This window comes from Chamaea fasciata, unplaced genomic scaffold (genome assembly GCF_029207755.1).
Source record: "Chamaea fasciata isolate MVZ Bird 193981 ecotype frontalis unplaced genomic scaffold, bChaFas1.0.hap1 SCAF_7, whole genome shotgun sequence".
Classification (NCBI taxonomy): Eukaryota; Metazoa; Chordata; class Aves; order Passeriformes; family Sylviidae; genus Chamaea; species Chamaea fasciata.
The window spans coordinates 1,747,395-1,769,872 of NW_027094092.1; the positions used below are offsets into that span (position 1 = coordinate 1,747,395).

At 44.9% G+C, this 22,478-nt stretch overlaps 1 protein-coding gene across 1 annotated transcript in view; it reads right to left on the reverse strand.

The window, feature by feature from the left end:
• Positions 1-22,129, reverse strand: part of TEAD1 (TEA domain transcription factor 1) — a 156,007-nt gene extending 133,878 nt beyond the window's left edge. The window contains exon 1 of the mRNA XM_066187197.1: positions 22,120-22,129. The gene's annotated coding sequence lies outside the window, so the exon portion shown is untranslated. The remainder of the gene's footprint in view (positions 1-22,119) is intronic.
• Between the last annotated feature and the right edge of the window lie 349 nt (positions 22,130-22,478).

Consider the following 22,478-nt stretch of genomic DNA (forward strand, 5'->3'; position numbering starts at 1 on the left):
CAAACCTAGCGGAGTCAGGGTGAGACAGTTTCGCTTTAGGTTTCCTTGGCAAAAAGTTACCGGGGCATCCTGCCAAGGCTGCCACTTTTGAGATAAATATGACTTTTTTCAGGGCAGTTTTATGAGGGGCACAGCAAGAGGCTCATATACTCTGGCAATTCACTTGCAGATTGAGCTATGCAGCAGCTGCCGCCGCTCCATTATAAACAACCGCTCGCTCTGAAGTTCTCTTAAGAAGTTGACAAAAGGGACAGTGTATTTATCTGACGTCTGTTACAGTGCTGGGCAGATACACAGATGGCCTTTGACTCTCACCTTCTGCATCACGCCCAGCCAAACCCCGTCCCACAGAAAGGGCCAGGCTTTAAATTTGCCTGCTCTTTTCCTGACGACGCTCCCTTCATCTGTCTGACAATCAGAGCCAGCTTACTTTCCTTGGGAGGGTCAGATTGGCAGATGAACTACAGTGAGGAGAGGAAACATGTTAAGTATGAAAACATTCTCCTAAGCTCTCACAGGAAAAGGATGTAGCTAACAATAAAGAGAACCACGCGTTCCTCTGCCAAACTTTATCGTACGACATTATGCATTTCCAACACTTACATTTATACCACTTAAATGTCAGTCCTGTCGCATCCACAGGAGGCACATTCCAAAGTACCCTTCCTACACTTGCCCACGGTCGGTCGGTCGGTTCTGGAGGTTTCCTTTTGCGGTCAGCGACAGGCACATGGATCAGCACAGGACCCTCCCATGGTGGGCAAGGGGAGTGTGACCCCCCCCGGAGTGCTGGGAGCTGCAAAGCGCAAAGCTCCACCACTGTCTGACCAGTGCCATGAGTGATCCCTCAGGGAGCACCTCCAGGAGCCACAGGGCTGTCAGGGACTCCCTTCCCCAGGTCCTCACCCCTGTGCTGATGGGCACAATCCATCACGCTGGGCACAAACGCCCTTCGCTGTGCAATTGGAAGGATAATTACTTAAAAGTTTGTCCTTCCTGCTCTGGAGTCCCTTGCACTTCTTCAGTTTAGCACAGCTGGAACAGGAAAGCCGAGGAGCTGACAAAAGTATGGTCTGGGCATGGCTTTGAACAGCTAGCCTTTTCCTGGCTCAGTGACCGTATCATCTGCAGTTTCACTGAAAGGCTCCAGCTCTGACTGTCCTGGCCAAGTTTCATGGCTTTTTGCACCTCTCCAGGGAGCAACCAGAACGAGCTTTTTGATGGCCCATCCCTAGCCCAGGAACCCCCAGAAACACACCGGGGCCAGCACAGACCCACTGGCGTTTCTTTGGTTTCCCCAGTCCCACCTGGGCAGCTGATTTTGCCTTGCTCCTCGCTTTGTTCACCGGTGGAAAAAGTCTGACAGACTTTTGCAAGCAGCCCTTGGTTTACATCCAGTGTCTGACCAGTGGAGTGAATTCCCAGGTCAACACCTGCACTCAATTTTACAAAATTTAAAAAAAAAAAAAAAAAAAAAAAGCTGCTGGTGTCGGTCATTCTCAGAAGGGATCCAGGGCTCTGGAAGCTGCTGCCTTCTCATGGATCTGGAATCACTGCCTGAGATGAAAGCAGCCTATTAACAGTTCATCGTAAAACATTCTCTGAGATTTTATGTCCTAAATTATGTATATGATTGTTTGGCCTGTTTGGTGACTTAGTGTGGTGGGAAATCTAAATCACTGTTGTTACATCTCTAACTAAGGATTTTTAAACAATTATATTAATGAAAGGGGGGGGGGGGAAGGGAAGACAAGTTCTCAGAAAAAAAAAAAAATCAAACTTCAAAAAAGCTGTGGTCATTCTTTGAGCAGCCTGAAATATGAACTTGATGTATCTTCTGGTCCTGTGACACACCAGTGTCAGCATGTTATTTCTGCAAGGACTGAGACCCATGCAGTCATTTCTGCACTTGAAAATGGTTCTTCACATACATTTTCATAACAAAGCACTTTCTAACTGTTCCCTAATTATTGCTTAGACAATTAAGTAACAAGGTATTATTACTCCAGTTTCACAGAAGGGAACAAATCATGGAATCCGAAATACTTATTCTGCTTTTGCGTAGGCTTTCTCGTATTAATTAATTATGAGACTTAATTACACTCAATCTCACCACTCCAAGCCAATTACAGAAAATTGGGTAAAGAAGCAGGGAAATCTGTCATGGAGACAATCACTTACACTGACACTTTCCACATAGGTATGTAAAATGACTTTGCAAATATTAACCTGCCCCCTCAAAAGCAACAGGATGGGTTTTTCTCTGATTTTTCCCAACTGTCCCTACACCAGTAATCTGAGCTATGATCACTTCTCGCAGCTTCCTCTCTCAACTCTGCCCCAGAAACCAAATGCAAATCTCTGCTCCCTGACTTGTGCCTTAATCACATGATCACCTTCCTTCCCAGAAGCAGTAAAATAAAATCTCCAGGCATGTTAAAATCACCAGATTGGAAGAGCTCTAATCCAATGATTTAAGGGTCGGTCAAAATTGGTATATGAGATAGACAGACAGATAGATAGATAGATAGATAGATAGATGGATGGATGGATGGATGCAATAGTTGCAAACTATTCATAGCTTTCACTTATTTTGAATCTACAGCAACTTTATTCGCTGAGGTTTTTCCCACAAGGGGAATGGTAAAGCATCACTTTAAAAGTTTTTCTTACGTTGGAGTATCTACGAACACCCTCTGCTGAAACACTAATTCACTGTTTCCCACAGCACACGGCCACAGGGACTCACAACACATTTCAATGCCTTCAACAGCAGCAGCATTCCACAGGGAACCATTCTCCAATTTCCAAGTCGTGGCTCTTACAAAGATGGACTAAGCCAAGGCAAACCGGCCTTTTTATATTAGTACCAACTGATCCACCCATAAAATGTGCACATTTAAAAATCAGAGGAGAAACAAGAGCAATTCTCTTTTGCAGTTTGTCTAAAGAGCGCCGAGTTCAAGTCTACTTTATTAAAACTGGGGAGAGATATTGAACAGGCTGGATTTTTCCCCTAATTTTTTTACTCTGTTTGCCAGTGAGTTGAGTCTTCTATAAAAGACTTGGTGAATAAAGGCATAAATGCAAGCGGAGGAGACTCCATGCATTTACGACTTTGACTTCTCTGGAGCCAAGATTTCACCCAGTCTTCACAGTTGTGACATTTTGTGCTCAGTCTGGCCCATTCCAGCAGAACATTCAGTCTGTGCTCGTGGCAATTATGCCTTGTTTGCATCACACCACACGACACGCGTGCTACGAGAGTTTCACACGCCGCAGCGTACCACGGTTTATTTTAAATGCTCTCCAGTTCCCCCAGTGAGCCTCATGGCATGGCAGCAGAATGAAATACAATGGGATCTGGCAGGCTGCGTTCACAGGACTGCGTTGTAAAAAACAGGCAAAATAAACATTAGCATTTCGCCTGTTCCTCGTAGTTTTTTCTAAATTTTCTAAAGTTAAACAGAAAATACTCTGCTGAGCCTGAAAAACCAAAGGAGTTGCAGATGCAGTCAAATTAGGCAGTTTTCAAATCCACATTCTTCCTTACCCAGCAAAGCTTTCCCCCCTCTTTGCCCAGTGACATTTCCACTGGGCCAGCAAAGGGCGGCTACAGTGTAAAACATTCAGAGACAACCTGGGCACTCAAAAGACTGAGATGTTCAAATCCTCACCTAATGACAGCTTTACCCTCTCCCAGGTAAACTACTACACCTCCTCAGGCCTGCCCTCATTCAGGCACAGAGCATGGGGGCCAGGATCCCCCTCTGGAAGCCTTCAAAGGCACACAGCTCACTCCTCTGAATATACTGACAGCTAGAGACTTTCGTGGCTTACCATGCATCAAAAATCCTGCGATAATTTCAGCACACAGCCCTCTTAATTTGGCTCCCATCTTCCAAGCTTCGGAACAGGCACTTCCCTCGAATACGCAAGATCCAAATTGAATTGTTGAAACAAATATCAGCACAAATTCCGGGTTAACGAGAATCATGTCTCTTCCGTGCTTTTAATACGAACCCCTGAGCTTAATTATTATATTTAGTGTCTAGGGCAGCAACACTTCCTACTCAGCACCTGTCATGGGTCCAGCAATTAATTGCATACCACTGACCTTCACAGAACACCATGGAAATTATATTACTGTACAACTCAATTGCAGTCGTACAGCACTGCCCCAGAACTATGTCTTATTACAAAAAAAAATCACGTGCTTACAAAAGGGATAGCCGAGCCAACTGAACTATTTATAATTTGCGAGAATAAAAAACATTTCACAAGGTTTGCAACATACGTACACAAAAAAATACTCGCAGCCGTAATACAAGACGAATGTTACCGAGATTCACGTTATAGACGAAGGTGGAAGGGAAAATATTCCCTGAAGTCATAATGGCAGGGTTATGCAGTATGCTATTTAAAAGCTATTCACCAATGTCTTCATCCTGTGATCCAGAACTCTATGGTAGAAATTCAACTGGAGAAAGTCAATTAATCGAAATTGCGTTTCCACAGCGGAGGGATTGGATGTGCAAGATGAAGCAGCGGAAGGAAAGGACTACACTTGCACACCCAAATCAGTACCAGGCCCAGGTTTGCCACCTTGGAGTTACCTCTCTGCTGCTTTGAGGGGGCTACATCCAGCTTATGTCATGCTGCTGTGGCTTAACCCCAGCTGACAAACCCAAAACACAGCCCCACGCCAGTATGATGAAGAAAATTAACTCCATCCCAGCCGAGAGCAGCACATCTGCCTTACTCTCTTCTCGGAAAAAGCTGCAACTCAGCACATTTCTCCCAAGTTCAAGAGTCTCCTTGCTCCTTTCCAAACCAAAGGGTTCACAAAATAAATAACTGTTGCATGACTACTCTAATTCCAAACTGGCATGGCTAATGTAAGAGCTTATGGAAGTCGGGGCAAGAAGACTTTCTCCCTGGTTTCAAGGGTTGCATCCAGGATGAAATAACTCGTCACGCCCCGAATTCCAGTGCCAGCTTCCAAGTTCCCAGGCTCGAGTGACCCAGCAGGACACAGCCACAAACCTCCACGCTCACAGATCTGCACCTGCTGCACACTCAGGCAGGGAAAGGGATGGTGCAGGAGGTGTCTCGGGCTTTGTTGAAGGCATACACGTACAAGAGCTGCTGTTTTTATAGCTGGAACCATCCCTGTGCACTTCCAAGGCATTTCCCAAATTTCCTGCCGGAGTGACTGACAGGCAGCAGGCTGGCAACATGCCCACGTGCATGGTGAGGCAAAACACCCAACTCCTAAAGTCAAAACCCAAAGGGCACCAAGAGATAACCACAGAGCAAACTGGAGGCCACTGCCAAGGCATCGTGCAGTATTCTAACGCAAGTGTGATATCTTCCTGAATTTGCATCTCCTGAACGCCTTGCTTGATTTCCCACAAGCAATGAAAAATGCTTCCCACCATGACAAATCCCTCACATCTCAGGCAATGTGTGTTTAATTTCACCAAAATGCAGGTACAGGTGGGTTCACCACGTCAGTCCAGTTTCACATCTTTTTTGGTTAAACATTTATGATCTCTTCTGCCAGCAAGATTACCCAGCAAACAAAGCTCACCATCAATGCTTTGCTTTGAAGAATCACCTGCACATGGAATGGATGATATCTGCAAGGCAGTTCAGGGCTCTCTGATGGTTGAGATTTTGTTGTGAGGGTTTTTGGTTGTTTTTTTTTCCTAAAAAGTTCATTAAAATTTTTCAGTTGATATAATAGATTCTTCCATCTCTTCAATACAGCAGAGGAAATGAAGTGAAACTGCTTCATTGTAATGGAAAAGTGATTTCATAATTCAATTCACTTTGCTCCCTAATCACAAATGCTCAGAGAGCACGAGGTAGGGAAGGAAGGTGTAAAGTGATGCTGCAACCTATCACCCACGATTAAAAATCTCCTTTCCTGGAGGAATCTGGCTTGCAAACCAGAATGGAGCACACATGGCATTGAGATTGCTGAGAAGTTGTGGGCAAGGCTATGGTTTAAGAGGCAACAACCCTGCTCTGTTTGAGACTAAACCCAAAATTCCCGCTGATTTTGCTGACACCTGGGCTTAGATATTCTTGAGGCCTGGTCACAGAACATATTAATACACAGAGAGGGTGCCTGGCATGACTTGCTATACAGCCTGGTGTAAAAAAGAAGTTACAAAACGAATGCAGAGATGACAGACAAGCCTCCCCTCTCCCAGCCAGGAAAGCTTTTATTGCCACCTCTTCAACACTTTCACTCCTGCCAGAAGTCCCCTCTGCCCGCCTGGCCCCTCCAGCTGTCCAAAGTGTCTCCTCCAGACAGCACTGCTGAGCAGGCAGAGCATGGATTAAACAGCATTACGTGTTCTTTCTGTCATTCTGTTTCCAGTAATTTAGAAAATCATTTTTCTCATTGCGGATATTTTTAAATAAGGTAAGGGAGATGTTACTCACAGAGAAAAAAAAAAAAATCCTCAAAATCAGAATATATCAGAAACCTGACAATACTTTAACAAGTCATTGTGACCGTGAATATGTACAGAAACACACACAATTAAAGTCAAGTATTTTAGAGGAGGTTTAAAAAAATAAAGCACGTTCAACAGGAAGTCTGTTTAATGTACGATTTAAGCAAGGCTCTTCCATTTGCATAGATCACTTACAGCAACAGCAATTCATTAAATTCTCCCATAAAATCGTGCTATATTTTGTCTAAGGCGACACATTCCTAGCAGATCACAGCGCCTTTCTCATGCTGTTAATAAGATAATCTGTTACATGAGGCTTACAAATCCATTTAAATTGATTTTAATTAATGAATCAATCACTAGCCACTGATGACTTGGTCTACAGAAAGCAAGCAATTCAAAGCCCCAGGCTTCTAATCCAAAACCAGAATCCACATTAGAGCAACAGGACATCTCTGTGATCGATAGCAACACAAAGATGTTCAGTTCATACACATTTAGTGTATGAACTCGATCAAAATGTATCTCCAGATCTTACGCATTACAATTCCGAAATTCAGGACTGTTCAACTAGAAAAGCAATATTAATTCATTTACATTTCTTTGCAAGAGGAAAAAAAAAACAAATCAAGCGCAACTATAACCTGTTTCTAAACTTCAGATGCTTATTCCACTTGAAGGCTTTTCCCTTTGTTCTTAGACAATCTGTTGTTTAACATTCATTAGCAGAGAATTGCATTTATTATGATCACAAACAGGAACAATGCTTTTCACATTCGCTTTGATGCCGCTGCTGTTCTCCAGTGCTCAAGTGCACACAGTTTCCCCTCCAACAGAAAACAGGAAAGAAGCGAGATTTCTGTCCCAAAATCAGCAAGCAGAAGCAGCGGGAAGAACATCCTTGTTATTGCAGTAAGCTAATTATTATAATTATTGTTATTACAAGGAGTTAATTACAATGCAGCAAGTTAAATCCACCACGGGCAGTGTGATGCCCGACACTGCAATCCCTGGAGCGTCAGCATCTGGCTCCCCGTGGCACAGGGGACACACCTGAGGGAGGCTTCTGCTCCTCTGTGCACAAACAGCTGGGGCTCCAGCACAGCATCTGGGACTCAAGCACCACTTGAACCGGCCCAGAGAAAGGAAGGAATGGTGCACGCCACCCCAGGATCCTCCTGCAGGGATGCAAGCATCTTCCAGAGGAAGAGACGCTCCTCGTTCAAACGTGGCGGGGCAGGAAGGGTGAGACAGGCCAGCTTGCCCCCAGAAGAGCCTCGTGTTTGTGCAGCCACACTGTGCCAAGCCCAGGCCACCCTGCTCACACCAGGCTCTGCACTCACTCCTCAGCCTCACATTAAACCTTGCCCGCAGAAGCAGAGCAGGAGGCACTTGGAGATCACTATAAACTACCTGTGCCAGAGAAGCTGGTGCTGAGAATTGCAATCATGGAGCACTTACACTGGTTTTGATTTCTTTAAAAGCACTCTGCGCCTTTTTGGCCCATTAGCATCCCTTTAAATATTCTGAGAGAAATCCTGATCCCTCAGATTCAACAAAGCAGCTCGCTTGGATGCTCACTGTCATGCCCAAAGTCCCAGTTCTGCCTGTTTAAATGAAGAGCTCTGTGTTTGTTTTCAACCAATACTGCATACGCAGTTTAACTACTCTGTCAAAAGTGGACTTTCTTTTTTTTTTTTTTAATGTAGTATCTACTAATCTGTTGATCTCCATACTCTTATTCTTCCTGGTTTGTTAAAAACAAATGATGTTTTGGAGGGAGGAATAAAAAGAATAATTAAAGAAGGTGGGTTTGGCCTTGATGTGCTGCTAATTAATTAGAGTAAAATTAACCAAATGATAAGTACGAGACGCCAAACTATCTTTCATAATATTTAAGAAAAGCATAAAGGGCTGAACACTTTCCAGGTGTAAACACATTAAGATCAACATTGCACCAAGCCTGAATCTGGCCCCATTAGCTCCAAAAGGTAAATAGTTCGTCCCCTTGCAGAGATGTCAGAGCATACAGGCAACTCCAAGTTTAAAGGAGAGATTCTGCAGCCAGCAATGCTCCACTGACACAGAGACAATCAATGTGTCCTTGATTATGAGGAGGCAAACAGTTTTCACTAAAAAAAAAAAAAAAAAAGGAGACTGAGAAACAAATCATGTGTTTTTGTTTTCTAAGTTCCAAGTTTGGGTTGGGTTTTTTTTCAAGCCCTTTTGGAGCGCTGAAACAGAATAAAAATAGCTTGTTGCACAAGCATATAACAAAGTAACTGCTAAATAAACATTTTAAATCTACTCCTATGCGCTCAGTTCTCACTCCCATTAGTCTTCAGGAGTTGGACGATCTCACAAAAAATATCTTCCTGTTTTCTGGAAAACTGATTAGATGGGTTTTGTCCAAGAACTGTGCCATAACGTGTTCCCTTTTATTCCACATGCTGAATATGACTGCTGGAAAATGTACTGCAGCACAGAACGCAGTATATGCCAATGCATCCTGACATTCAAATCAAGACCACAAATTATAAACAGTTTCAGCAAATTGACTCGAGTGCCTTTGTTCCTCAGACATACATCTTCCTATTGCTTACAAAAGCAGCATATACTAACCACGAAGGCTGCTATAGCCAGTACTGGGAAAGGAAGTTATTGAAGCCTGGATTTCCTGCTTTCAGCCCAAGCCAAGAACTGTGAGGCTTGTAGTGGTTTCAGGAACTGACTCATCTAATGATTCATGGATAAGATACTGGTTCTAATATATTTCTGATCATGAGACTCAAACTTCAAAAACAGTGATGCTTAGTTTTTATTTTAAAGTTTAAAAAAAACCCAACACATAAATTGAACGAACGTTGTCATGGGACAAACGGGCTAATAATTATTAATATGTTTTACAGCGAACTCAGTTTAAAAAAAAAATGGTGTGTTAAACATCCTGGAAATTCATTTCAAGAGAATGTTGACATTGAATTAAAAATCCACTGTCAAAAACTTGAGTGCTTTCATTGCAGTCCTGATAGAGCTGAAATGCAAGTGGAGAGCAGCTGGGATATCAATGCATTTTTAAAGATACCCTTAGGTACAGGTATGACTGCTACATCCTAATCAATGAATCCTAGAGCTACCATTGTTAATGCACCTGGGTTTCTTTAGCTGTGGGCAGCAAGCATCATCAAAGATTGGCTGATCACAAACACTCAGGGAACTTTTGTTTCGGGAGTGACTGAAACTGCCGAGGACAATCGTAAAGCAATGACTAACACTGGATTTTAAGTGCTCTCTCACACACACCCCCCTGCATTTTGTGCTAATTCAGAATTCAAGCCCAGCCGTTTTTTCTGCATTGAGTTCTTCCAGAGGAAAGCACGCCTTCCAGAGCATCAAAACCCTTTTTGCCCACAACGCAAATCTCATCAGTATGCTGTAACTTGAACTGCCAAGCTCTTGCACCTAAAAAAATAGCTGGTGATGGAAGCAGAATTCTGCCAGGCTCATGTATGGAAAAGTACTGGTTTACTTTTTAATTTCTGAACTGCAAGCTGCAGCCACTCACACCCTCGGTGCAGCACGGTGGGGACAGAGGGGGACCTTAGCATTTCTATATTTCACCCTGTGCTCAAGCAGCACAGAGGGGAAAAAAACGAAAAAAAAAAAAAAACAAAACAAAAAAAAAAACAAAAAAAAAGAAAACAAAATGCATCTTGCTCGGAGGAAAAGAAAAAAGCAAAGCAAAGAAAAAACCAGCAGTTAAAACACTTGACAAGAAAAGGCCAAAGTGCGCTCCGTGGCTGGCAGTCATTTTATGGCTATAGTCCTACAGCAGATTTACTTAGATGACGTCAGTGGCTCCAATCCAGCTTTTCTTTGGTAGCATTTACCACTTGCCTCTTGAAGCCTCCACTATGCTACAGAGCAGTAGACCATAATCAAAATTCCCTTTGTGAAATAGAGTTTACCTCAGGGCACAGAGGCATTGCGAGCTGAATTGCAGGCTCTTCACCCTGTACTGCATGCCCAGAAATAAATAACCTACAATACTGTACTCTCCTTAATACAGAAGGACCATTAAAAGCAGCCTGCTACCTAAAAAAGGGTCCTTTAATTTGTTTCCAAAATCTCAGAAGCCAGAATATTAGTTAATTTTCCAAGCAACCAAGAACTACAAAAATTCTGCTACCCTTTGGACTTCTTCGTATTGTTTTTAGAGCTTTTGGACGATAAAGTTATTTATGGGTCACCCTTTTACCAGCAAAAAAATTATTACTAATGCTAGAGGCCAAAGCGAATCTGTAGAGGAAGCTGCATATTTAAAACTGTCTCCCGAATGTGCCCCTTCAGCTGCTTATCTACAGCTGCTCTGTAAGGATAGAGCAAAGACGCCAAGAAGCAGAGCAAGAAATTACTGTGCATAAGTAATAGTCAATTTAGTGAGCAAAATGCACATTATTTGGAGCTGTGCATTTCCTATCACAAAGCAGTGGCTGAAACCGACGGAACACCAGGAAAGCCAAGCCGAGGAGATACCAAATAAACTAAAACTTCGCAGGCTCTGAAGCTGAACCCAAACAACCCCCAGAGCCCTACGAAAAATGCGTCTTACGGTACCAAATAAATACAGAGTCGTTACGTTTTAGCAGGCCCATCAATCCGAAGACAGCCCTGCTCATTACGGGTGGTAACTAGATACATTAGCGAAGTGAAAATCGCCTCTCGCAGTTAAGCACTTAGGAATAACTCAGAGGGAAGAGGCGCGCATGCCTCAGGGAGCAGAAAGACTCCATCCCCTCCTTTCCCAGGGTCTTTGCTCACCCTGCCCCTAATCACACCAGGATGAGAGATCACAGGTCTAACCTACAATGGGCCAGAAGCCAAAAAACGCTACCGGCACCCAACTGCATGAATCCCAGCATGGACCTGAACTCTAAATCTGAATTCAAAACAGATTTAAAATTTGGGGGCAAGCCCCAAACCTGCTCGAAGTGGACAGACACAAGTTTCATGTGTCTGCAGAGAAACCAGAAGCCCTTTAGCAGCCTCAGATGCCAAGCCGAGGGCAGGGAGCCTTCCTCATTTTCTGCAGGTGCCAATACGGGCTGAGGCAGAGCGGCAGGGTGGGAGCATCACCTGTCACTTCAGTGCCCACCCAGTTGACCCCTGGGTGCTTTGGCAGCTCCTGCCTTTTCCCAGGCACCTCATCTGGGTGGCCTTCAGTGAAACGGTGAAGAATGCCACTGCTCAAATTGCTCACGTTTCTCTGCTTCAAATGGACAGGAGAAAAACTTACTTCTCTTTGACCTCTTGTCATTACAAAAAAAAAAAAAAAAAAAAAAAAAGTGGTGTCAGCAAACAGATTCAGAAGAAGATTGTAAATTTCTTTGAGACAGAACCTAAGTCCCTTTTCTTGGTGATTGAGGATATGGGCATGAAAGGCACAGCAAGCACAAGTGGCCCTTTCTTTTCAATATCCAGGGCAAGGAAGGGCTGGGAGCAGCAGGAAAGGGACCCCACAGTGCCACCACGTCCCTGAGCAGCAGCAGAGGAGAAGGGGTAAGGAGGACCTGGCAGGATGGATCGCAAAAGGAGAGAAACAAACAAACAAACAAACAAAATCACAGGGATCCAAAGGCGGGAGAAGTGCTGCCCCATGAGCAAGTCTGTGTATTCCCGAGGAAAAGGGAGGGTCCAGGCAGCCAGGGACAGCTGTGGTGCCCTGCAAGAACAGCCAGACCCAGCCTGTGGGGCAGGAGACAGAGGAATGTGCTGCAAGGTCAGAGAGCAGCACAGGCACATCCAGCCCTGAGGACACCACGGAGGCACTGAATGGAAGGCTGTTTTTATGGCTGGAAACTTCTCCTGCAACAAAATAATTACTCCCAAAGGAAGACGGGGCTAGGGGGAAGATGAAGGAACTTCCATTGACTCTCCCAGTCTTCTCCAAAGCCTTAATGATCGTGGCAAAAGTGGGGGAAAAGATGATCAGCTGACAGCAGATATAGGGACATGACCGTTTTTAAAGGTTAATTGTTTTTGAAATAATGAAGGGAAAACCAGGGATGTGGAAAATGAAACTGTTTACGAAGCTTTGCCTTTTTGTTTTAAACTGTAAACCAGCTTTTGGGGGGGAAAAAAAAAGTCTGCACTGATATTGGTGATAGATTAAGTGTGAATAAAATTTCTTTTCTCCCATTAATTATTGTCCCAGATCACCATATTTTTTTAAAAAGTGAGATAGACATAACAGAAGCTTTAATCCCCTAAACCTCTATGAATTTACCTTTTCTTCCAAAGTCTGTTCTGACATTTTCTCTCCTCAAAACCAAAATGTCATTCCTGAATTATAATCTCCCAACAGAAAGACAACCACGTAAAAAGGAAAAAAACCCAAACAAACCAAAAAACAGAAACCAAACAAACCACGTTAGCTAATTCCAAAAACAAGCACCGCTGTTCGCAGCACCATGAGGTGAATGAATGGTGAGAGATTCCACCAAGGGAATAATTGTGATGTCTATAATGCTGAGGAATAATTTGGCACCAGAAGTACTCAAGGCCATACTGGTTGGCGATTCAAACACGAAGCATATCAAAACACTACTGATAAGCTAAATTAACAGATAGCTTATCTGAAGCATATACCGGCCATATGGTGCCACAACTTCTGTTGCCTGTTGCTGGCATAACAATAGGCTACTGCAGTCTTAGACTGGAAGCACTATTTGACAAACTGTCAACAGCATTTTTTTTTTTTCCAGAGCTCTAGGGCAATGGCACACTCGCCCATTTGCATTTTTTTTTTTTTTTAAACAGGTGAACAAAGAGTAAACCAGATGTCGACTTTAGAAATCGAGCTGTCTGGATCAGGAGATTTAACAGAGGCAGGCATACTGCTACAGCTCAAATCTAGACAATGAGCTTTTCTAAAAACACTCTGGCCTAGGGGAGTGGCTATTTAAAACACTTGGCTTCTTTTATTTCAGCACTATGGAAGTGAATTCTACTCTTAAGTGCCAGCTCAAATGAAGTCATTTTGTTTCACTGGGGCTTTCTTTGCATTTCAGAAATGTAGCATGTACTGTAGTAACGGAAGAGACAAAAAAATAGGGGGGGGGGGGAGTGTGTGATGTGGAAACCAGCAATTTGATCACATACAAAGAAAAAAAAAAATCTTTGAACGGACGACTCAAGTGCACGTTACATGAAATTTACTTTTCCCTCTTAAAAAAAAAAAAAAAAAGAACACAAACAAACGAACGCAACCGAAACAAAACTAACAACAAAATATAAAACCCAAACCACTTCTGAGTGCTTTAGAAAGACCTGATATTTACAACCCCCTCAAGCTCCACAAAGACAAGCAAAACTGACCAGTAAAGGCCATTTCCAAGGGGACTTGAATCTGTTACAGAAACACATTAATACCAAAATATCATGAAAGTCGTCTTCCTGCTTCTTTTAAAAAAAATAAATCTTACTATTTGAGGAGAAAAAAAAGATCTCTTCATAACAACACAGCGATCTACTCAATCATTTCAAAAATTGACAAAATAAAAACTACTGTCAATCAACATATAGTAGGTCTGTCTATGATATTCAATTATGAAAATGTGCTTTTAGCTGCGTTCTGTAGGAGTGTGAAAGACATTAATGAGAAAAATAGATAACTTTCTGTTCTAATACTCTGTTCTGCTTTGATAGGCAGTTATGGGAACATATTTATTTTCTGATTTATACCCAGCTAAGTATGTAGCATTTTTAGATTATCTTTTCAAATTGTTCTTGAACATTCTCAGTTAAAAAAAAAAAAAAACCTCCTTTCATGTTAAGTTGAGATTGCACTTGAACTCTTTCCAAAAGCCAGAGCTGTACTGAATTATGATAATTAGAAAGCTGTGCGCATAAAAGGCAGCACAGTTGATGCATTTAAAAAAGTTCATGCCAGAGAATATAAGTTCAATATGTTCTCACATAATTAACATTTCCCATCATTAGCAGCAGTTTTCAGTTCATGTATCTGTAAAAACAACAGCACTCGTCATTGTTTTCGATTCCCAGTCAATAGCATTTTAATAGTTTTACACATAATCCCAAACTTTCCTTCCCTTCCCCCTCCCCGCACATGGAGATTTCACATTCTACCTCCTGGCCTGCCAGCAAATAAACTTGGATTCTGTGCCCCTGCCGCCACACAGACCGGCTCCGACCCGAAAGTTTAGAGAAAACCTAACAAGAGCCAGAAATCCAAGAGGGCCGCTGCAAAGGTCCGGCAGGACGCAGGGGGAATAATCACATTGTTCCAATAAACAACGAGCAGAAGACAAAGAACAAAAAGTTGTAGGTGATACCTCGGACTGGACAGGAGCCAAACTAAAACAGGCTGCCTCTGACAAGGCAGGCACAGGCTGGAGGGACCAGGAAATGGGGTCACAGCCCTGCGCCAACCGGGCAAGCAACTGCAAACCCTTCCCACACTCCGCGGATTTCCATCGCGTCCCGGCCGCGTGTGCAAAAATTCCCCCCCAGCAAACGAGGGCATGTAGCGCATGATGGGCCACTCTGTGAGACTCCCTGGGTAGAGTAACTCCAGTTAGTCGATAGGAGCCAGATTTGACTACGATCCCTGTGTTTTGAAATTAATAAAATTGTGGTGGGACATTAATAACCTGATCCGACCTATAAAATTGCTGAATCTGCATCAACACAGGCAGAAATTTTGGCTTTACCAATAACGAGATGAAACTCGCTGTGATTGCAGTGGAATCGGGGCTTCACACAAAAACGAGAAGCTTGTTGTATGAAATCGGAAAACACTTAGCTGAATTTTATGTGACAGATCCGAGGAGCAGATTTGAAGTTGCTGCCTCGAAGGACTTAAGTCTGCAACTGTTCACTCTCTTCTGTTTTGGAAATGAGCAATCGTTAAAACCAAACACAAAATTATTCCAGGAAATATTATTCCATCCTTGTTCCACTTGCAAAAGTCAAAAGGAGTTTTGTCCAAGAACAGAGTAGAGCAAGATATGGTCATAAAGTGGGAATAAATTGCAGAGATTTTTCTCCTAAAACTGTGTTGTCAGCATAGCTTAAGAGTCAGTTGGCTTTACAATTAATAACGCCACTAATCTGTTCATATATCACAGGATGCAATTTAAATTATACAGCACTCGAACAAACTGCCACAAACTCAAAAACAGCCCTTGCTTGCAGGGAGTTGACTTACCTCCCAAAAGTCCTAAAATTTTGTTGAGATTCAAACAATTTTTTAACAGTAAAGGGCTGCAGTTTAGGAACATGAAACATCCCTGCTCGCGGCAAGCACTAATGGCGAAGCGCAACACGGCGACACAACAGAAATTAAACCTCAGACCCCAGAAAAAAGGACCATTTCTCTCATGAAAAGGTAGGTCCCTCTGTGACGAGCTGGGGACTTCAAAATAAGTTTTAAAGGGCCAGTTTTCCCCCTCATTACAGCCAGTGTAATCCAGCAACAGGCCGTACGAGGTTGCTGGAATTAACCTGAATTTAGGCCAGATTTCTAAAAAGTCAGCCCTCGCCTCATATTTGCACATGCTCTGAATAACAGCCTGAATGAAGGGAATGATCAGCTGTTAATAGAAATTTGCCTTCAAGTCTTGGGCAGATTACAAGTTAAGCAGAACATAAGCCCCGAGCAGAAATTTGAAAAAGTATGTGTGTCAAATCAATATTCTTTTAAACCCAAGATGTCCTTCTTTAGACATCAAATATCACACTAACCGTGCACATAAAGCACATGCTGTAAATATCTTAGTATTTGATCCAGCAAATGTTTATTCCTATGAGTCACCCTGGTCACTTTAACCTGAGCAAGGATTGGATCCAGCCAATATTCTCTTCTAAAATAAATGGAATCACTGCAGAAAAGACAGCTTTTAAACCATCCCTGTAGGGGTACAGGGTTAATATTAATGACATGAAGAGATGCCAGCTAGAATGAGTGAGATATATATATATATATTTATATATATATATATGGTATGTATCCAGTAAAAAAAAAAACATGTGCTCATAACAGGTTTGAAGGTAACCTTCTCCCAAACACACACATCCAGAACTGTACAGTAAATCTCCGTGTTTTGGGAAAAGTCTTAGGCACCTTCTAATAAAATCAGATTACTCCTGGTGAAATTCTTCCAGCAGTGTAACCATCCTACTTTACAGACTGACAGCTGTATCATGATACATGACTGCATGTTTTTTGCCTTTCCCTTTTTTTTGAAATTAAAGATGCCAGTATTTATCCACAGCTCCAGTTTTTATTCCTGTATTGCCTATACCATACCTTGAAAGTTTGCTTACAATATTATCACAAAGGCAGCTTAAACAGAAAGAAGGAAGAAGTATTTTGTTGTTTTTTTTTTTCCTCAGCATGTGACTCAACTGAACTTAACTTTTTCAGGCATGGACAAACAAAGCCCAGAAACCACTTTTAACGCTATCCAAAACCACTACAGCATCCAGCAGCAGCAGCAACAACAAAAACCCACTGGTTCCAAGTGACACCAAACACGCTACACACATGCTCTCACATCCCCACACACCACGACACACTATCACTGCTCAGCTGGACACTCGTGGCCAGGGCCACTTTGTAATTAAGTTTCTGCTGTTCTTTTCTAGCTGTTTAATTAAAACTCCTTTAAGCGCACTCTGTCTTTACTGAGACTCCCGTCAAATCAACGTTTTTCCCTTGCTTCAGTGCTCCTGTACACCCCGCTCAGCACCGACTAAGAAGCTGTGGAGAATATAAAACCACAGTTTGAGCCTCAAGAGCTGTTGTTCCACTCTCCTGGCTGAAAAGGCCAACAATATTTACTTCACCAGCATTTACCAACAGGATTGATGCTCAAAGTACCCCAAACGTGTTTAGCGATAAAGTACTTTCCAAAGGCATTTCTAGATTGCTAAGAAGAAAAAATGGAAAGAAATCCTTTGCATGCTCAACCTACCACAGCATCCAAAATTTCTGCTTGGTCAGCTGATAAAATCCTGGAGCAAACAAAATGCAGAATTATCCCTACCGGTAGAGAAAACACTTTATGACCTAATTAAACACCAGTGCAGTGTGAAAAGATGTGTCTTACCACAAAGGCAAAAAAATAAACGCACCTCTGAAACGTTTACCCCTTGTGAAAATAATTTCAAAAAGTTGATTTTAAAAACTTGCAACCTCAGAACGTGATCCAAATATAAAACCTTCAGTTTTGTGTTTCAAGAACATCCACTGTATTAATTTCTTTATTTCTATTCCCAAATAAAGGAAGCGTTTGTGTCTATATAAAAATATATATGTTCACATACAAACAAACATGCAAGTTTCCCTCCCATGCCCAGAAGTAATTTAATATCCCGGTCTGTGTCATTTTTAACAGCACCGTCTTACCATCAGTACAATCTAAAGTTCTGTAATGGTATTCCCCAACTATTTATAGAGATAGGATACATCACACATTACAGACACACATTCCCAATCTAGGGTTGTAAGAAGAACCCTACACAATTTTAAATTAAGTCCTAATGTAATTACAATCATTTTCGTTTTCATATTCAGTTGCAGGTAGCACTTAGTTATTTACATGAATTTTCCTGTTAGAGGCATTCCCACAGTGATTTCCGTACTGGATGTGCTGCAGAATAACTGAGCATGCAGCCAGGCAGAGCAGCACGTTATCCACACAGCTCCCAACTTTGCCACCACCCAGCTCCGTGAAACCGCTAACTGGCAATATTGCATTTCCAAACTTTATCAGCACGAAGAGAAAGCAAACATGCTCCTGCTAACACAGCTGCATATGTACTTTTTCTCCCTGAGGCTCTGCCATTTCGACTTACATCTCTTACAAACGCTGTTTTGAGTCAGAAAATACCAGTACAATCTGATGTCTCTTGGCCTTCCTCGCCTAGGAAAGGAACAGTTAAAAAATACCGGGAGCCATTTACATTCAGAGAGCGCAGGGCAGAACTGCTCCCTAACTTTCCAGCGCTTCTGGAGGTCACTTTTCATTTCTTCATATCAAAGGCAGGCACTTGTTTCTAATAAGTTAACAACTCTCCTGAGAAACGTGGGTGGCTGGTATTTCATTGTTTCATAAATATTTTTACACTGGTAACACCGTTCAACTTAAAACAGATTTCAAGAGGAGGAAAAAAAAAAAAAAATCACGACCAGGACCGTGCTCAACAGAGGCAGGAGCGCAAACTTTTTTTCCTTGGTGAAAACAGAGATATTCCCTCCCCTCCTCTCGCCTTATTTCGCCTCGCTGTTTTTGTTTGCTTGTGTGGAGGGGGCCGCTTTGTTTTAATTTGGGTACAAAAGGCGCACTGTATAAGTTTTCCCTCCCCCTTGGAAGTGTACTTCCTTTGAAAGCGCTCCTCTGCGAACAAAGGCTGCCACCGGCCCTCCGCACCAGCGCCGGGGACAGCTGTGCGATGGAGCTCTTCAAAACCTCGCCGAGAAACGGGGCGGGGGGGGAAAAAAGCCACCAAAAAACAAAACCCTGCGGTTCCTACCGAAAGGAAGTTTTCCAGGGACAATCTCCTCGGTGTTGCTGTAACTGCGACTTTGTCTTTTTTGGATACAATGTTTCTGCTGACTCCCGAAAATTTTCCACTTGAATGTGCAATTAACCGGCAGCAGCGGCGGCGGCAGCAGCAGCAGCTCTGGAGAAGGAGAAGAAGCAGCGAAAAAGGACATTCCTTCTTTCATCTTTTAGAGGGGAAAACAAACGAGGGGAGGGAGGCAGAGCTGGGGGCAGCGCGGCGAGCGGAGCTCCGCGCCAGGCCGGGCCGCCCGGGGATGGCTGCTCAGCGCTGCGAGCCTCCGCGCCCAGCCCGGGGCTGCTCCCGGCTTGCTCGCTGGCTTCCCCGCGGAAAGAAAAAAACAAAAACAAAAACAAAAAAACCCAAAACACACACACACACACAAGAAAAACCCAACAAAAAAAAATATGTGAAAAATGCCGAGGATCCGTGCGCGCGTGTGCGAGGGGGGAGAGCCTCTGTGTGTGTGTGAGTGTGTGTGTGTGTGTGAGTGAGTGCGAGCGGCGTGTGAGCGCGCCCGGTGCCGGGCGGTGACTCAGGCCACTGAGTGCGAGCGGGGGAGCGGAGCGGAGCGGGGCGGGCGGCAGCGCCTGTTGCAGCTCCGGCCGCGGCCCCGCAGCGCCACAACTCCGCGGCGAGCAACTTCTCCCCCCCCCCCAGCCGCGGCCCCCGGCCCGCCTGCCCCGGCACCTGCGGGGGCTCCGGCCTCCCCCCGGGCCGCCCCCGGCCGGGACGGGCCCCCCGCCCCGCCGCACAAAGCGGCGTGCGCGCCCCGGCCGCCCTTACCTCCGCGCCGCGGGCCCCTCCGCGCACCGCCAGCGCGCCGCGCTCCGACGGCAAAACTTCGCCCGCCGCCCCCGGGCCGCCCCGGCTATTTATGGCCCCGCGCCTATTTTTAATCCGCCGCTTGGCTATTTATACCGCGGCCGTAGGTTGCCGCGGGCCGGCGGACGGAGCCCTCGGAGGATGAGTTGCTGCCCGGCCGGCGGCGGGGCGGGCCGGGCTCCCGGCCGGGCTGCGCGGCGCCAGCGATGCGAGGAATGCGCGGAATGAGGGGAGGAATGAAATGAACGCGGGAGCGGGGCGGCCGCGGGGCGGAGCGCGGCCCGCCGCCCCCTGCGGCCGCGGGCGGGCGGGCGGGGCCGCGGGCGGAGCCTCCGCGCAGCGCTGACCTCATAGGGGAGCCCGCGGGAGGGGGCCCGGAGGCCAGCGGGGGGAGCGCCGCGCCGGGAGCGCCGCACCGGCCTCGGGGGCACCGGGGGAATCGCGGCACCGGGCTCGGGGGCACCGCGGGGAGATGCCGTCCCGCCCGCCCCGCGATGGAGCGCCGGCCGGGTCCGCAACAGGGCGTGCGGTGCCGTGGAACGGAGTTCCAAAGGATGCGCTGGGTGGGGGTCCGCCCGGGGGTCCGGCTGAGGAACGGCTCGCCGGGGAAGCTCGGCGTACACGCGCTCACATCCGACCCCTGCCAAGCCCGCTGCAAACCCGCACCGATCGCTAAGAAATGCAGGTCTGTGTCCAGAAGGCAGCACAGAGCCCCATAGCATGGCATGACAAGACATCACGCCCCAAATCGACATGGACACAGCATGGCCCGGGGGTTCAGTCTTCACCCTCGGTCCAGATCCTGACCTTTCTCACAAAACTGACCCCAGATCCAGATTTCACAATGCCGGTTTTGCACCACTGAGCCTGAGCTTCACTGGACTATCCGTACCCTTCTTGTCTTGTGCAACCCATCCCCCAGAAATGCATCACAGGCACGACTCCTTCGGTTAACAATCCGCTACCTCATGGAAATAATTGCAGGGAAGGCACAGCTGTTGTGCTTGTGAAAATTCATATTTGCATAAGCAAAACGGATAACTGGACACCTTGGTGTTCGTGAAATAGATTGCCTGCTTTGATGTGCAAACACACATTTCTACCTACCTTTGAAAGTTTGCCCAGCAGGGCCATCGCTCTTGGAGCGGTCACAAAAATCACATTACAGCCTCAGAGGAACAACGTGTGGGCGTCACCAGGCAGCGCTCACATGTTCACATCACACCTAAGTTCATGACAGGCTGGTGGAATCCCCAATAAATGCCCTGCATGATAATTCTTTGCAACACGGAGAAGGGATGCCCAGCGTGTCGTTCTGTGGATACCAGGAGCAGGCTCATCCCGGTGCTTTCCCAGTGCCCATCCTGTGAGACAGCCATGCTGTTACCAGACATCCTAGCAGCCCGTGGCTGACCCCAGAGCCTCTTGAGAAGGAGCCACTTGAAGCTCGCATCGCAGTTTACAGGGAGGCTGCAGCTGTTTTTTACCTTTGTAGAGAAGGCACGGGAGTGTGTGTGACAGGCAGGAGGTGCAGGGCTCCCACTGGTCACACACATGACACTGACTGAAACCTGCTGAAAGAGCCCTGCAGAAGAGTGTGCAACAAGTAACAATATCAAGCCAAGCCAAAGCCTGAGCAGGTCTTGGTCAAAAGACTGTGAGGATGCAAAAACAAACGTATTTTAGGAGATTTTTTTGCCCCACACCATTCCACACTGGCTGAGAAATTTCTTCCCCGAAACAGGCTACAAGAAACCCCTTCACACATGCAGAATTTCTTTTCTCTCCAACTCCTTCTTTCCAAATAGCTCTGGTAATATAGTCTAATAAGTGTCTGAGTGCCTGCACAATTGGTAAAATTCAATCACTTTGCAGATGTCTGCACAAAAGCCATAGTCTCCTGAGTGCACTTAAAGATTACCAACTCTTTTCCAAAGCTGGAACAGAAAAATGGGACGAAACATTGCCCCCTAACACCTATAACAGATTTCTTTTTTTTTAGTCACTAGGCTTTAAACTCCCCCTGCTATCCTTGCTGCATGCACGGAAATGTGAAATGTCTTTAAATAAAAGTGATTTTTTTTTTCCCCATAAGGCTTGCAGAAGAAGTATCAAGAATACTGACTCTCAAATTCTATGAATGTGCAAGGCCCCAAAAGTACCACAGCTCTGTACATGTGGAGGGAGAACAGTAAATCATTGGACAATGGAGAAGAAGAGTTTGGAAACTTCTTACCTATAGCAGTTCTCACAAATGAAAGCAATGCAGCTTTTGCAGGATCGTGCTCTCCTTGTGGAAAAGAAAACAAACAAACAAAAAAAAGAGGTTTGTTTCTGCAGCCATCACTGCGGATGAACACAACTCAGACTCAAACAAGGCTGTAGCTGTTTGCTGTATCTGCAGACAGACAGTTCTCTAGCTCTTTAGCAATTCAGAATTCAGAATTGCGGAAGAATAATTAAATTTACCTGACGCCTGCACATTTTCCCATTAACTGCAAGCAGCAGGGAAGGCTCACGCAATTCTGTCCATTTCCCAGGTTCTGAAGTTTCCTGTTAGCGTCTTTCAGAGGAAGAAATGCTCCCGTGGAAGAA